The 15,845-nt window shown below is 51.5% G+C and overlaps 1 protein-coding gene across 4 annotated transcripts in view; it reads left to right on the forward strand.

Moving 5' to 3' along the window:
- Positions 1 to 15,845, forward strand: part of LOC142472230 (lipocalin-like) — a 174,600-nt gene that overhangs the window by 91,225 nt on the left and 67,530 nt on the right. For 2 of the 4 annotated variants that reach the window (XM_075579132.1, XM_075579131.1), the window contains exon 8: positions 842 to 1,183. The exons of the other annotated variants lie outside the window; for them this stretch is intronic. The gene's annotated coding sequence lies outside the window, so the exon portion shown is untranslated. Of the gene's footprint in view, positions 1 to 841; positions 1,184 to 15,845 lie in introns of those variants that run through there. 4 annotated transcript variants of the gene reach the window in all.

Raw genomic sequence — 15,845 nt, forward strand, 5'->3', positions numbered from 1 at the left:
ATTTTCCACAGGATTCTTCCCCATGTCTTGGCTTTTGCCTGTTGCATTTTCACCAGACCTCCGATTATTAGCTTGTATATATAATTCAGTGTAGTATCCTGTTCTGTTTGTCAAAACACAAGTCCGTCCCCCACAATTAATGTAGAAATATAATGTTTTAACAAGCCCCATTACTTCCCTGCAGAAATCTGCCGGTATACTGCACCATCACACTCAGAAGATTTCTGATTATATTTCTTTATTCCCTTGTGGACTGAAGATACATGCATGTGTGTTCTTTCTTCTCCCAGAAATACTTATTTAGAGCTGTAAGTGACCTTTAGATGCTCAATGTGCGATTTCAAAAGAGATTAAAAAAAACAAAAAAAATCTGAGGATATGAAAGAGGCCCAGCCCGTCTGCGTATTAATAAAATCCTATATTCAAACAAACACTGGTTGTAATTTATTTTATACTAGGTGTAAGTACCTGGTGTTCCCAGGGAATTCTAAGGAACCCCTCAAAATACTGAGATTTATAAATAGATCATTTATATTTTTAGTTTCTTAAAGCAGCCATTCAAGCTGCCGTTTTTTTTTTATTCATTTAATTTCCCCCCCTTTATTATGTGTTTATTTTAACCTTATGCCTTACTAAAGAAAAGAGAAGCTTTGTCTTCTCAGTTCAAGTGTGTGCTTAATGTTTCAATACGTATTAACAAACAGCCTAAATGGACACAATGTGTGAGCACACAGAGAATGTATGGACAGGCCACAGAACATTCCGACCTGACACAATGTTACATTTGGGGGCTGTGACGCACATTCAGATTTTCTTTCCAACGATCGCTTTTGTTTTTCAGAAGTCCGCAGGCGAGATCACACCGGCCTGGATGTAAATGGAAAGTCTCAGGAAGACAGTTCCGTTTTAATTACGAAATAAATAATATTTCTTTTTGTGGTGAATATAAGCCAATTGTACCATTTATTTGAGTCGTATGTATCAAACTGACAATATTCGTGCTGTGCAGGGACTGTGAAAAAACATCAAATGCAACTTTCTTGTCAAACTTCTGCAGATACAGTACCCTGCATGTCTTCAACAGGTCCAGATATTTTGGGGAGCGCAGATGCATGAAAAGACAAAACACATAGAATATGGTGCAATATGTCTGTGATTTTAAATAAAATGTTTCTTTTCTTCAGTCTGATGAATTGTGTACCCACAAATTTCCCACTCATATATAGTGTGTATAAAGGTATCTTTATGGCGCCGTGCCGAACACCTCCATAGATGGATCACCTTAATGTAAGAATGGAACAAGAGAGTCGACCATAGTGCGATCAAAAAGTAAAACATTGTATAGTAAAAGACACAGCTATAGTTCTACAATTCTTTAGTGACTTTCAGTGGCATGAGGATATAGGCTGGCTGTGTTGGATGTCCAGGCCCTGTATACCAATATATATTCATTATATGGTGGGTGTGGGAGTTTGAGCTTGCTGGGAATCTGTGTTAATCTATGTCTGACTGCTAGCAGTCAATTGGAGGCTGTGGCGCCTCCCCCCAGAGCTCACTCCTCCTTCACCTTTATAACTTGGGAGGTCATTTCCCTTGCTGCAGTAACAAGACCCATAATGGTTCTTCCCCTCTCACAGAGGTAAAGGAAGGGTTCACAATGTAGTGTAGGTTAACAAAACACAGAACCCCAGTAAGCTCTTTTTGGGAACCCCTGAGCCCCCACACAATATATATATGTATGTGTGTCAAAATGGAGAGACCACAGTGGGTCTATATCCAGCAGAATGAGGCACTTGCAAACTAGGGAAGTGGGGAGGGGCGGGCTTAAAACCCGGGAAGGAGGAGCCACTAACCTCCACCAGCTGGAACAGCTGAGAATGGGTTAACAAAACACAGAACCCCAGCAAGCTCTTTTTGGGAACCCCTGAGCCCCCACACAATATATATATATGTATGTGTGTCAAAATGGAGTGCTAGAGTGTGGCATATATATACAACAGACGACAGAGAAGCCCAATGCTACATCCAACATGACAGAAATACACAGTAAAATACTTATATATTCTCTTGAAATAGGGTCATTTAGTTTAACCCTTTGGCCAAAGCGTTGTAAGCTTGCGAGCCTCGTCAATGCAGACACCTAATAGAGGTAAATGAGAATTGTAATCCTAATAGAGGTATATTAGTATTTTATCTGGTAATGTTAGGACTTGCGAACAGGTGTCTGCCTTGACGTGGCTCACAAGCTTACAACGCTTTGGCCAAAGGGTTAAACTAAATGACCATATTTCAAGAGAATATATAAGTATTTTACTGTGTATTTCTGTAGTGTAGTGTAGGACCTGCATTATTTTGGTTATACCTTGACGTTGGTATGCAGGCTTATGACGCCTTTGGCCAAAGGGTTAACTAAATAACCAAGTATTTAATATTATTATTATTGAAGTATTTTACTTTATACTTATCATTATATATGTTTTGTCAATTGGATGTAGCATTGGGCACCCCTGTCTCTTGTTGTATACCATTGCCACGCTCAGTAGCTCTCTGGTTGACATAAATATATATTCACTAGCTGATATACCCGGCGTTGCCAGGGATTGAATGGTCCCGCTCCCCCTCTCTGTCCACTCACCCCCTATCTCTGCTCTCCATTGGCCTCTCTATGTGGGTGGGTGAGTTAGTGACTGGGTGAGTTAGTGACTGTGCAGGTGAGTTAGTCAGTTAGTGAGTGGGCGGGTGAGTTTGTGGGCGGGCGAGTGGGCAGGTGAGTTAGTGAGGGCGGGTAAGTGAGTTAGTGAGCGGGTCTCTCAGCTAGTGACTGGTTGGGTCGGTGTGTGAGTGAGTTAGTGACTGCTTGGGTGAGTTAGTGACTGGGTGGGTGAGTTAGTGACTTGAGTGAGTTAGTGACTGGGTGGGTGGGTGAGTTAGTGACTGGGTGGGTGGGTGAGTTAGTGACTGGGTGGGTGGGTGAGTGAGTTAGTGACTGGGTGGGTGGGTGTGTGAGTTAGTGACTGGGTGGGTGAGTGAGTTAGTGACTGGGTGGGTGAGTGAGTTAGTGACTGGGTGGGTGAGTGAGTTATTGACTGGGTGGGTGAGTGACTGGGTGGGTGAGTGACTGGGTGGGTGAGTGACTGGGTGGGTGAGTGACTGGGTGGGTGAGTGACTGGGTGGGTGAGTGACTGGGTGGGTGAGTGACTGGGTGGGTGAGTGACTGGGTGGGTGAGTTAGTGACTGGGTGGGTGGGTGAGTGAGTTAGTGACTGACTGGGTGGGTAAGTTAGTGACTGGGTGGGTGAGTGAGTTAGTGTCTGGGTGGGTGAGTGAGTTAGTGACTGGGTGGGTGGGTGAGTTAGTGACTGGGTGGGTGGGTGAGTGAGTTAGTGATTGGGTGGGTAAGTGAGTGACTGGGTGGGTGAGTGAGTGACTGGGTGAGTTAGTGACTGGGTGGGTGAGTTAGTGACTGGGTGGGTGAGTTAGTGACTTGAGTGAGTTAGTGACTGGGTGAGTGAGTTAGTGACTGGGTGAGTGAGTTAGTGACTGGGTGGGTGGGTGAGTGACTGGGTGGGTGAGTGATTGGGTGAGTGAGTAACTGGGTGGGTGAGTTAGTGACTGGCTGGGTAAGTTAGTGACTGGGTGGGTTAGTGAGTTAGTGACAGGGTGGGTGGGTGAGTTAGTGACTGGGTGGGTGAGTTAGTGACTGGGTGGGTGAGTGAGTGAGTGGGTGAGTTAGTGACTGGGTGGGTGAGTTAGTGACAGGGTGGGTGAGTTAGTGACTGGGTGGGTGAGTTAGTGACGTTGGTGGGTGAGTGACATAGTGAGTGGGTGGGTGAGTTAGTGACTGGGTGGGTGGGTGAGTTAGTGACTGGGTGGGTGAGTTATTGGGTGGGTGAGTTAGTGAGTGGGTGGGTTAGTGACTTGAGTGAGTTAGTGACTGGGTGGGTGAGTGAGTTAGTGCCTGGGTGGGTGGGTAAGTGAGTTAGTGACTGGGTGGGTGGGTGAGTGAGTGACTGGGTGGGTGAGTGAGTTAGTGACTGGGTGAGTGAGGTAATGACTGGGTGAGTTAGTGACTGGGTGGGTGAGTGAGTTAGTGACTGGGTGGGTGAGTGACTGGGTGGGTGAGTGACTGGGTGAGTGACTGGGTGAGTGAGTGGATGGGTGAGTTAGTGACTGGGTGAGTGAGTTAGTGACTGGGTGGGTGAGTGAGTTAGTGACTGGGTGGGTGAGTGAGTTAGTGACTTGAGTGAGTTAGAGACTGGGTGAGTGAGTTAGTGACTGGGTGGGTGGGTGAGTGACTGGGTGGGTGAATGACTGGATGAGTGACTGGGTGAGTGAGTAACTGGGTGGGTGAGTTAGTGACTGGGTGGGTGGGTGAGTTAGTGACTGGCTGGGTGGGTAAGTTAGTGACTGGGTGGGAGAGTGAGTTAGTGACTGGGTGGGAGAGTGAGTTAGTGACTGGGTGGGTGGGTGAGTTAGTGACTGGGTGGGTGGGTGAGTTAGTGACACTTGGGTGAGTGAGTTAGTGACTGGGTGGGTGAGTGAGTGACTGGGTGGGTGAGTTAGTGACAGGGTGGGTGCGTTAGTGACTGGGTGAGTGAGTTAGTGACTGGGTGGGTGAGTGAGTTAGTGAGTGGGTGGGTGAGTTAGTGTCTGGGTGGGTGAGTGACTGGGTGGGTGAGTGACTGGGTTAGTGACTGGGTGAGTGAGTGGATGGGTGAGTTAGTGACTGGGTGGGTGAGTGAGTTAGTGATTGGGTGGGTGAGTGAGTTAGTTACTGGGTGGGTGGGCGGGTGAGTGAGTTAGTAACTGGGTGGGTGAGTGAGTGACTGGGTGAGTGAGTGACTGGGTGAGTTAGTGACTGGGTGGGTGAGTTAGTGACAGGGTGGGTGCATTAGTGCCTGGGTGAGTGAGTTAGTGAGTGGGTGAGTGAGTTAGTGAGTGGGTGGGTGAGTTAGTGACGGTGGGTGGGTGAGTTAGTGACTGGGTGGGTGGGTGAGTTATTGGGTGGGTGGGTGAGTTATTGGGTGGGTGGGTGAGTTAGTGAGTTTTAATGATTTAGTGACTGGGTGTGTGAGTGAGTTAGTGACTGGGTGGGTGGGTAAGTGAGTTAGTGACTGGGTGGGTGAGTTAGTTAGTGACTGGGTGGGTGGGTGTGTGAGTTAGTGACTGGGTGGGTGAGTGAGTTAGTGACTGGGTGGGTGGGTGAGTGAGTGGATGGGTGAGTTAGTGACACTTGAGTTAGTGACTGGGTGGGTGAGTGAGTTAGTGACTGGGTGAGTGAGTTAGTGACTGGGTGAGTTAGTGACTGGGTGGGTGAGTGGGTGAGTGACTGGGTGGGTGAGTGACTGGGTGAGTTAGTAACTGGGTGGGTGAGTTAGTGACTGGGTGGGTGGGTGAGTGAGTTAGTGACTGACTGGGTGGGTACGTTAGTGACTGGGTGGGTGAGTGAGTTAGTGACTGGGTGGGTGAGTGAGTTAGTGATTGGGTGGGTGAGTGAGTGACTGGGTGGGTGGGTGAGTTAGTGACTGGGTGGGTGGGTGAGTTAGTGACTGGGTGGGTGGGTGAGTTATTGGGTAGGTGGGTGAGTTAGTGAGTGGGTGGGTGAGTGAGTTATTGACTGTGTGGGTGGGTAAGTGAGTTAGTGACTGGGTGGGTGAGTGAGTTAGTGACTGCGTGGGTGAGTTAGTGACACTTGAGTTAGTGACTGGGTGGGTGAGTTAGTGACTGGGTGGGTGAGTTAGTGACTTTGAGTGAGTGGATGGGTGAGTTAGTGACTGGGTGGGTGGTTGAGTTAGTGACTGGGTGGGTGAGTGAGTTAGTGACTGGGTGAGTGAGTTAGTGACTGGGTGATTTAGTGACTGGGTGGGTGAGTGGGTGAGTGACTGGGTGGGTGAGTGACTGGGTGAGTTAGTAACTGGGTGGGTGAGTTAGTGACTGGGTGGGTGGGTGAGTGAGTTAGTGACTGACTGGGTGGGTACGTTAGTGACTGGGTGGGTGAGTGAGTTAGTGACTGGGTGGGTGAGTGAGTTAGTGATTGGGTGGGTGAGTGAGTGACTGGGTGGGTGGGTGAGTTAGTGACTGGGTGGGTGGGTGAGTTAGTGACTGGGTGGGTGGGTGAGTTATTGGGTAGGTGGGTGAGTTAGTGAGTGGGTGGGTGAGTTAGTGACTTGAGTGAGTTAGTGACTGGGTGGGTGAGTGAGTTATTGACTGTGTGGGTGGGTAAGTGAGTTAGTGACTGGCTGGGTGAGTGAGTTAGTGACTGCGTGGGTGAGTTAGTGACACTTGAGTTAGTGACTGGGTGGGTGAGTTAGTGACTGGGTGGGTGAGTTAGTGACTTTGAGTGAGTGGATGGGTGAGTTAGTGACTGGGTGGGTGGTTGAGTTAGTGACTGGGTGGGTGAGTGAGTTAGTGACTGGGTGATTTAGTGACTGGGTGGGTGATTGAGTTAGTGACTGGGTGGGTGGGTGAGTTAGTGACTGGGTGGGTGGGTGAGTTATTGGGTAGGTGGGTGAGTTAGTGAGTGGGTGGGTGGGTGAGTTAGTGACTGGGTGGGTGAGTGAGTTATTGACTGTGTGGGTGGGTAAGTGAGTTAGTGACTGCATGGGTAAGTTAGTGACTGGGTGGGTGGGTGAGTTAGTGACTGGGTGGGTGAGTTAGTGACCATGGGCGAGTTAGTGACTTGAGTGAGTTAGTGACTGGGTGGGTGAGTGAGTGACTGGGTGGGTGAGTGAGTGGATGGGTGAGTTAGTGACTGGGTGGGTGAGTGAGTTAGTGACTGGGTGGGTGAGTGAGTTAGTGACTGGGTGGGTGAGTGAGTGACTGGGTGAGTTAGTGACTGGGTGGGTGAGTTAGTGACTGGGTGGGTGAGTTAGTGACTGGGTGAGTGAGTTAGTGACTGGGTGAGTGATTGAGTTAGTGACTTGTGTGAGTTAGTGACTGGGTGGGTGAGTGACCTTGAGTGAGTGACTGGGTGGGTGAGTTAGTGACTGGGTGGGTGGGTGTGTGAGTTAGTGACTGGGTGAGTGAGTGGATGGGTGAGTTAGTGACACTTGAGTTAGTGACTGGGTGGGTGAGTGAGTTAGTGACTGGGTGAGTTAGTGATTGGGTGGGTGGGTGAGTGAGTGACTGGGTGGGTGAGTGACTGGGTGAGTTAGTGACTGGGTGTGTGAGTTAGTGACTGGGTGGGTGAGTTAGTGACTGGGTGGGTGAGTTAGTGACTGGGTGGGTGAGTTAGTGACTGGGTGGGTGATTGAGTTAGTGAGTGGGTGGGTGAGTTAGTGACTGGGTGGGTGCATTAGTGACTGGGTGGGTGGGTGAGTTAGTGACTGGGTGGGTGGGTGAGTTATTGGGTAGGTGGGTGAGTTAGTGAGTGGGTGGGTGAGTTAGTGACTTGAGTGAGTTAGTGACTGGGTGGGTGAGTGAGTTATTGACTGTGTGGGTGGGTGAGTGAGTTAATGACTGCATGGGTGAGTTAGTGACTGGGTGGGTGAGTTAGTGACTGGGTGGGTGAGTGGGCGAGTTAGTGACTTGAGTGAGTTAGTGACTGGGTGGGTGGGTGAGTTAGTGAGTGGGTGGGTGAGTGAGTTAGTGACTGGGTGGGTGAGTGAGTGGATGGGTGAGTTAGTGACTGGGTGGGTGAGTGAGTTAGTGACTGGGTGGGTGAGTGACTGGGTGAGTGAGTGACTGGGTGAGTTAGTGACTGGGTGGGTGAGTTAGTGACTGGGTGAGTTAGTGACTGGGTGAGTGAGTTAGTGACTGGGTGGGTGATTGAGTTAGTGACTGGGTGGGTGATTGAGTTAGTGACTGGGTGGGTGATTGAGTTACTGATTGGGTGGGTGAGTTAGTGACTTGAGTGAGTTAGTGACTGGGTGGGTGAGTGAGTTATTGACTGTGTGGGTGGGTAAGTGAGTTAGTGACTGGGTGGGTGGGTGAGTGAGTGAGTTAGTGACTGCGTGGGTGAGTTAGTGACTGGGTGGGTGGGTGAGTTAGTGACTGGGTGGGTGGGTGAGTTAGTGACAGGGTGGGTGGGTGAGTTAGTGACTTGGTGGGTGGGTGAGTTAGTGACTTGAGTGAGTTAGTGACTGGGTGGGTGGGTTGGGTGGGTGAGTGAGTGAGTGGATGGGTGAGTTAGTGACCTTGAGTTAGTGACTGGGTGGGTGAGTGAGTTAGTGACTGGGTGAGTGAGTTAGTGACTGGGTGAGTTAGTGACTGGGTGGGTGAGTGAGTTAGTGACTGGGTGGGTGAGTTACTGGGTGAGTAACTGGGTGAGTAAGTAACTGGGTGGGTGAGCTAGTGACTGGTTGGGTGGGTGAGTTAGTGACTGACTGGGTGGGTAAATTAGTGACTGGGTGGGTGAGTGAGTTAGTGACTGGGTGGGTGAGTGAGTTAGTGACTGGGTGGGTGGGAGAGTTAGTGACTGGGTGGGTGGGTGAGTTAGTGATTGGGTGGGTGGGTGAGTGAGTGACTGGGTGGGTGAGTGAGTGACTGGGTGAGTTAGTGACTGGGTGGTGAGTTAGTGACTGGGTGGGTGAGTTAGTGACTGGGTGAGTGAGTTAGTGACTGGGTGAGTGATTGAGTTAGTGAGTGGGTGGGTGAGTTAGTGACTGGGTGGGTGGGTGAGTGAGTTAGTGACTGCATGGGTGAGTTAGTGACTGGGTGGGTGGGTGAGTTAGTGACTTCGAGTTAGTGACTTGAGTGAGTTAGTGACTGGGTGGGTGGGTGAGTTAGTGATTGGGTGGGTGAGTTAGTGACTGGGTGGGTAAGTGAGTGGATGGGTGAGTTAGTGACTGGGTGGGTGAGAGAGTTAGTGACTGGGTGGGTGAGTGAGTGACTGGGTGAGTTAGTGACTGGGTGGGTGAGTTAGTGACTGGGTGGGTGAGTTAGTGACTGGGTGAGTGAGTTAGTGACTGGGTGGGTGATTGAGTTAGTGACAGGGTGGGTGATTGAGTTAGTGATTGGGTGGGTGAGTTAGTGACTGGGTGGGTGAGTTAGTGACTGGGTGGGTGGGTGAGTTAGTGACTGGGTGGGTGGGTGAGTTATTGGGTAGGTGGGTGAGTTAGTAAGTGGGTGGGTGAGTTAGTGACTTGAGTGAGTTAGTGACTGGGTGGGTGAGTGAGTTATTGACTGTGTGGGTGGGTAAGTGAGTTAGTGACTGGGTGGGTGAGTGAGTTATTGACTGTGTGGGTGGGTAAGTGAGTTAGTGACTGGGTTGGTGTGTGGGTGAGTGAGTGAGTTAGTGACTGCATGGGTGAGTTCATGACTGGGTGGGTCGTTGAGTTAGTGACTGGGTGGGTGGGTGAGTTAGTGACTGGGTGGGTGAGTTAGTGACTGGGTGGGTGGGTGAGTTAGTGACTTGAGTGAGTTAGTGACTGGGTGGGTGAGTGAGTTATTGACTGTGTGGGTGGGTAAGTGAGTTAATGACTGCATGGGTGAGTTAGTGACTGGGTGGGTGGGTGAGTTAGTGACTGGATGGGTGCGTGGGCGAGTTAGTGACTTGAGTGAGTTAGTGACTGGGTGGGTGGGTGAGTTAGTGAGTGGGTGGGTGAGTGAGTTAGTGACTGGGTGGGTGAGTGAGTGGATGGGTGAGTTAGTGACTGGGTGGGTGAGTGAGTTAGTGACTGGGTGGGTGAGTGAGTGACTGGGTGGGTGAGTGAGTGACTGGGTGAGTTAGTGACTGGGTGGGTGAGTTAGTGACTGGGTGAGTTAGTGACTGGGTGAGTGAGTTAGTGACTGGGTGGGTGATTTAGTTAGTGACTGGGTGGGTGATTGAGTTACTGATTGGGTGGGTGAGTTAGTGACTGGGTGGGTGAGTTAGTGACTGGGTGGGTGGGTGAGTTAGTGACTGGGTGGGTGGGTGAGTTATTGGGTAGGTGGGTGAGTGAGTGGGTGGGTGGGTGAGTTAGTGACTTGAGTGAGTTAGTGACTGGGTGGGTGAGTGAGTTATTGACTGTGTGGGTGGGTAAGTGAGTTAGTGACTTTGAGTGAGTGAGTTAGTGACTGCGTGGGTGAGTTAGTGACTGGGTGAGTGGGTGAGTTAGTGACTGGGTGGGTGGGTGAGTTAGTGACTGGGTGGGTGGGTGAGTTAGTGACTGGGTGGGTGGGTGAGTTAGTGACTTGAGTGAGTTAGTGACTGGGTGGGTGGGTGAGTGAGTGAGTGGATGGGTGAGTTAGTGACCTTGAGTTAGTGACTGGGTGAGTGAGTTAGTGACTGGGTGAGTTAGTGACTGGGTGGGTGAGTGAGTTAGTGACTGGGTGGGTGAGTTACTGGGTGAGTGACTGGGTGAGTAAGTAACTGGGTGGGTGAGTTAGTGACTGGTTGGGTGGGTGAGTTAGTGACTGACTGGGTGGGTAAGTTAGTGACTGGGTGGGTGAGTGAGTTAGTGACTGGGTGGGTGAGTGAGTTAGTGACTGGGTGGGTGGGAGAGTTAGTGACTGGGTGGGTGGGAGAGTTAGTGACTGGGTGGGTGGGTGGGTGAGTTAGTGATTGGGTGGGTGGGTGAGTGAGTGACTGGGTGGGTGAGTGAGTGACTGGGTGAGTTAGTGACTGGGTGGGTGAGTTAGTGACTGGGTGGGTGAGTTAGTGACTGGGTGGGTGAGTTAGTGACTGGGTGGGTGAGTTAGTGACTGGGTGAGTGATTGAGTTAGTGAGTGGGTGGGTGAGTTAGTGACTGGGTGGGTGGGTGAGTGAGTTAGTGACTGCATGGGTGAGTTAGTGACTGGGTGGGTGGGTGAGTTAGAGACTTCGAGTTAGTGACTTGAGTGAGTTAGTGACTGGGTGGGTGGGTGAGTTAGTGAGTGGGTGGGTGAGTTAGTGACTGGGTGGGTAAGTGAGTGGATGGGTGAGTTAGTGACTGGGTGGGTGAGAGAGTTAGTGACTGGATGGGTGAGTGAGTGACTGGGTGAGTTAGTGACTGGGTGGGTGAGTTAGTGACTGGGTGGGTGAGTTAGTGACTGGGTGGGTGAGTTAGTGACTGGGTGGGTGATTGAGTTAGTGACTGGGTGGGTGATTGAGTTAGTGATTGGGTGGGTGAGTTAGTGACTGGGTGGGTGAGTTAGTGACTGGGTGGGTGGGTGAGTTAGTGACTGGGTGGGTGGGTGAGTTATTGGGTAGGTGGGTGAGTTAGTAAGTGGGTGGGTGGGTAAGTTAGTGACTTGAGTGAGTTAGTGACTGGGTGGGTGAGTGAGTTATTGACTGTGTGGGTAGGTAAGTGAGTTAGTGACTGGGTTGGTGTGTGGGTGAGTGAGTGAGTTAGTGACTGCGTCTGTGAGTTCATGACTGGGTGGGTGGGTGAGTTAGTGACTGGGTGGGTGGGTGAGTTAGTGACTGGGTGGGTGAGTTAGTGACTGGGTGGGTGGGTTAGTGACTTGAGTGAGTTAGTGACTTGGGTGGGTGAGTGAGTGGATGGGTGAGTTAGTGACCTTGAGTTAGTGACTGGGTGGGTGAGTGAGTTAGTGAGTGGGTGAGTGAGTTAGTGACTGGGTGAGTTAGTGACTGGGTGGGTGGGTGAGTTATTGGGTAGGTGGGTGAGTTAGTGAGTGGGTGGGTGGGTGGGTGAGTTAGTGACTTGAGTGAGTTAGTGACTGGTGGTGAGAGTGAGTTATTGACTGTGTGGGTGGGTAAGTGAGTTAGTGACTGGGTGGGTGGGTGGGTGAGTGAGCTAGTGACTGCGTGGGTGAGTTAGTGACTGGGTGGGTGGGTGAGTTAGTGACTGGGTGGGTGAGTTAGTGACTGGGTGGGTGGGTGAGTTAGTGACTGGGTGGGTGAGTTAGTGACTGGATGAGTTAGTGACTGGATGGGTGGGTGAGTGAGTTAGTGACTGGGTGGGTGAGTTACTGGGTGAGTGACTGGGTGAGTAAGTAACTGGGTGGGTGAGTTAGTGACTGGTTGGGTGGGTGAGTTAGTGACTGACTGGGTGGGTAAGTTAGTGACTGGGTGGGTGAGTGAGTTAGTGACTGGGTGGGTGGGTGAGTTAGTGACTGGGTGGGTGGGTGAGTGAGTTAGTGATTGGGTGGGTGGGTGAGTGAGTGACTGGGTGGGTGAGTGAGTGACTGGGTGAGTTAGTGACTGGGTGGGTGAGTTAGTGACTGGGTGGGTGAGTTAGTGACTGGGTGAGTGAGTTAGTGACTGGGTGAGTGAGTTAGTGACTGGGTGAGTGAGTTAGTGACTGGGTGAGTGATTAAGTTAGTGAGTGGGTGGGTGAGTTAGTGACTGGGTGGGTGGGTGAGTTAGTGACTGCATGGGTGAGTTAGTGAGTGGGTGGGTGGGTGAATTAGTGACTTCGAGTTAGTGACTTGAGTGAGTTAGTGACTGGGTGGGTGGGTGAGTTAGTGAGTGGGTGTGTGAGTGAGTTAGTGACTGGGTGGGTGAGTGAGTGGATGGGTGAGTTAGTGACTGGGTGGGTGGGTGAGTGAGTTAGTGACTGGGTGGGTGAGTTAGTGACTGGGTGGGTGAGTGAGTGACTGGGTGGGTGAGTGAGTGACTGGGTGGGTGAGTGAGTGACTGGGTGGGTGAGTGAGTGACTGGGTGGGTGAGTTAGTGACGGGGTGGGTGAGTTAGTGACTGGGTGGGTGAGTTAGTGACTGGGTGGGTGATTGAGTTAGTGACTTGGTGGGTGATTGAGTTAGTGATTGGGTGGGTGAGTTAGTGACTGGGTGTGTGAGTTAGTGACTGGGTGGGTGGGTGAGTTAGTGACTGGGTGGGTGGGTGAGTTATTGGGTAGGTGTGTGAGTTAGTGAGTGGGTGGGTGGGTGAGTTAGTGACTTGAGTGAGTTAGTGACTGGGTGGGTGAGTGAGTTATTGACTGTGTGGGTGGGTAAGTGAGTTAGTGACTGGGTTGGTGGGTGGGTGAGTGAGTTAGTGACTGCGTGGGTGAGTTCGTGACTGGGTGGGTGGGTGAGTTAGTGACTGGGTGGGTGGGTGAGTTAGTGACTTGAGTGAGTTAGTGACTTGGGTGGGTGAGAGAGTGGATGGGTGAGTTAGTGACCTTGAGTTAGTGACTGGGTGGGTGAGTGAGTTAGTGACTGGGTGAGTGAGTTAGTGACTGGGTGAGTTAGTGACTGGGTGGGTGAGTGAGTTAGTGACTGGGTGGGTGAGTTACTGGGTGAGTGACTGGGTGAGTAAGTAACTGGGTGGGTGAGTTAGTGACTGGTTGGGTGAGTTAGTGACTGACTGGGTGGGTAAGTTAGTGACTGGGTGGGTGAGTGAGTTAGTGACTGGGTGGGTGAGTGAGTTAGTGACTGGCTGGGTGGGTGAGTTAGTGACTGGGTGGGTGGGTGAGTGAGTTAGTGATTGGGTGGGTGAGTGAGTGACTGGGTGGGTGAGTGAGTGACTGGGTGAGTTAGTGACTGGGTGGGTGAGTTAGTGACTGGGTGGGTGAGTTAGTGACTGGGTGGGTGAGTTAGTGACTGGGTGAGTGAGTTAGTGAGTGGGTGGGTGAGTTAGTGACTGGGTGGGTGAGTTAGTGACTGGGTGGGTGGGTGAGTTAGTGACTGGGTGGGTGGGTGAGTTATTGACTGGGTGGGTGGGTGGGTGAGTTATTGGGTAGGTGGGTGAGTTAGTGGGTTGAGTTAGTGACTTGAGTGAGTTAGTGACTGGGTGGGTGAGTGAGTTATTGACTGTGTGGGTGGGTGAGTTAGTGACTGCGTGGGTGAGTTAGTGACTGAGTGGGTGGGTGTTCGTTAGTGACTTGAGTGAGTTAGTGACTGGGTGGGTGGGTGAGTGAGTTAGTGAGTGGGTGGGTGAGTTAGTGAGTGGGTGGGTGAGTGGATGAGTGAGTTAGTGACTGGGTGGGTGAGTGAGTTAGTGACTGGGTGGGTGGGTGAGTGAGTTAGTGACTGGGTGGGTGAGTGAGTTAGTGACTGGGTGGGTGAGTAAGTTAGTGACTGGGTGGGTGAGTGAGTTAGTGACTGGGTGGGTGAGTGAGTTAGTGACTGGGTGAGTTAGTGACTGGGTGGGTGGGTGAGTGACTGGGTGGGTGAGTGACTGGGTGAGTGAGTAACTGGGTAGGTGAGTTAGTGACTGGGTGGGCGGCTGAGTGAGTTAGTGACTAGGTGGGTGGATGAGTTAGTGACTGGGTGGGTGTGTGGGTGAGTGAGTTAGTGACTGGGTGGGTGAGTGAGTGACTGGGTGAGTTAGTGACAGGGTGGGTGAGTTAGTGACTGGGTGAGTGAGTTAGTGACTGGGTGGGTGGGGGAGTGAGTTAGCGAGTGGGTGGGTGAGTTAGTGACTGGGTGGGTGGGTGAGCTAGTGACTGGGTGGGTGGGTGAGTTATTGGGTGGGTGAGTGACTGGGTGAGTGAGTGGGTGGGTGAGTTAGTGACTGGGTGGGTGGGTGGCTGAGTGAGTTAGTGACTGGGTGGGTGGGTGAGATAGTGACTGGGTGGGTGGGTGAGTTATTGGGTGGGTGGGTGAGTTAGTGAGTAGGTGGGTGGGTTAGTGACTGGGTGGGTGGGTGAGCTAGTACTGGGTGGGTGGGTGAGTTATTGGGTGGGTGGGTGAGTTAGTGAGTGGGTGGGTTAGTGACTTGAGTGAGTTAGTGACTGGGTGGGTGAATGAGCTAGTGACTGGGTGGGTGGGTGAGTAAGTGACTGGGTGGGTGAGTGACTGGGTGGGCGAATTAGTGACTTGAGTGAGTTAGTGACTGGGTGGGTGGGTGAGTGAGTTAGTGAGTGGGTGGGTGAGTTAGTGACTGGGTGGGTGAGTGAGTGGATGGGTGAGTTAGTGACTGGGTGGGTGGGTGAATGAGTTAGTGACTGGGTGGGTGAGTGAGTTAGTGACTGGGTGGGTGGGTGAGTGAGTTAGTGACTGGGTGGGTGGGTGAGTGAGTTAGTGACTGGGTGGGTGAGTGAGTTAGTGACTGGGTGGGTGAGTGAGTTAGTGACTGGGTGGGTGAGTGAGTTAGTTACTGGGTGGGTGAGTGAGTTAGTGACTGGGTGAGTTAGTGACTGGGTGGGTGGGTGAGTGACTGGGTGGGTGAGTGACTGGGTGAGTGAGTAACTGGGTGGGTGAGTTAGTGACTGGGTGGGTGGCTGAGTGAGTTAGTGACTGGGTGGGTGGGTGAGTTAGTGACTGGGTGGGTGTGTGGGTGAGTGAGTTAGTGACTGGGTGGGTGAGTGAATGAGTTAGTGACTGGGTGGGTGAGTGAGTGACTGTGTGGGTGAGTGACTGGGTGAGTTAGTGACTGGGTGGGTGAGTTAGTGACAGGGTGGGTGAGTTAGTGACAGGGTGGGTGAGTTAGTGACAGGGTGAGTGAGTGAGTTAGTGACTGGGTGGGTGGGTGAGTGAGATAGCGAGTGGGTGGGTGAGTTAGTGACTGGGTGGGTGGGTGAGCTGGTGACTGGGTGGGTGGGTGAGTTATTGGGTGGGTGGGTGGGTGAGTTAGTGAGTGGATGGGTGGGTTAGTGACTGGGTGGGTAGGTGAGTTAGTGAGTGGATGGGTGGGTTAGTGACTGGGTGGGTGGGTGAGCTAGTGACTGGGTGGGTGGGTGAGTTATTGGGTGGGTGGGTGAGTTAGTGAGTGGGTGGGTGGGTTAGTGACTTGAGTGAGTTAGTGACTGGGTGGGTGATTTAGTTAGTGACTGGGTGGGTGATTGAGTTACTGATTGGGTGGGTGAGTTAGTGACTGGGTGGGTGAGTTAGTGACTGGGTGGGTGGGTGAGTTAGTGACTGGGTGGGTGGGTGAGTTATTGGGTAGGTGGGTGAGTGAGTGGGTGGGTGGGTGATTTAGTGACTTGAGTGAGTTAGTGACTGGGTGGGTGAGTGAGTTATTGACTGTGTGGGTGGATAAGTGAGTTAGTGACTTTGAGTGAGTGAGTTAGTGACTGCGTGGGTGAGTTAGTGACTGGGTGA

Source organism: Ascaphus truei, chromosome 21 (assembly GCF_040206685.1).
Source record: "Ascaphus truei isolate aAscTru1 chromosome 21, aAscTru1.hap1, whole genome shotgun sequence".
Classification (NCBI taxonomy): domain Eukaryota; kingdom Metazoa; phylum Chordata; class Amphibia; order Anura; family Ascaphidae; genus Ascaphus; species Ascaphus truei.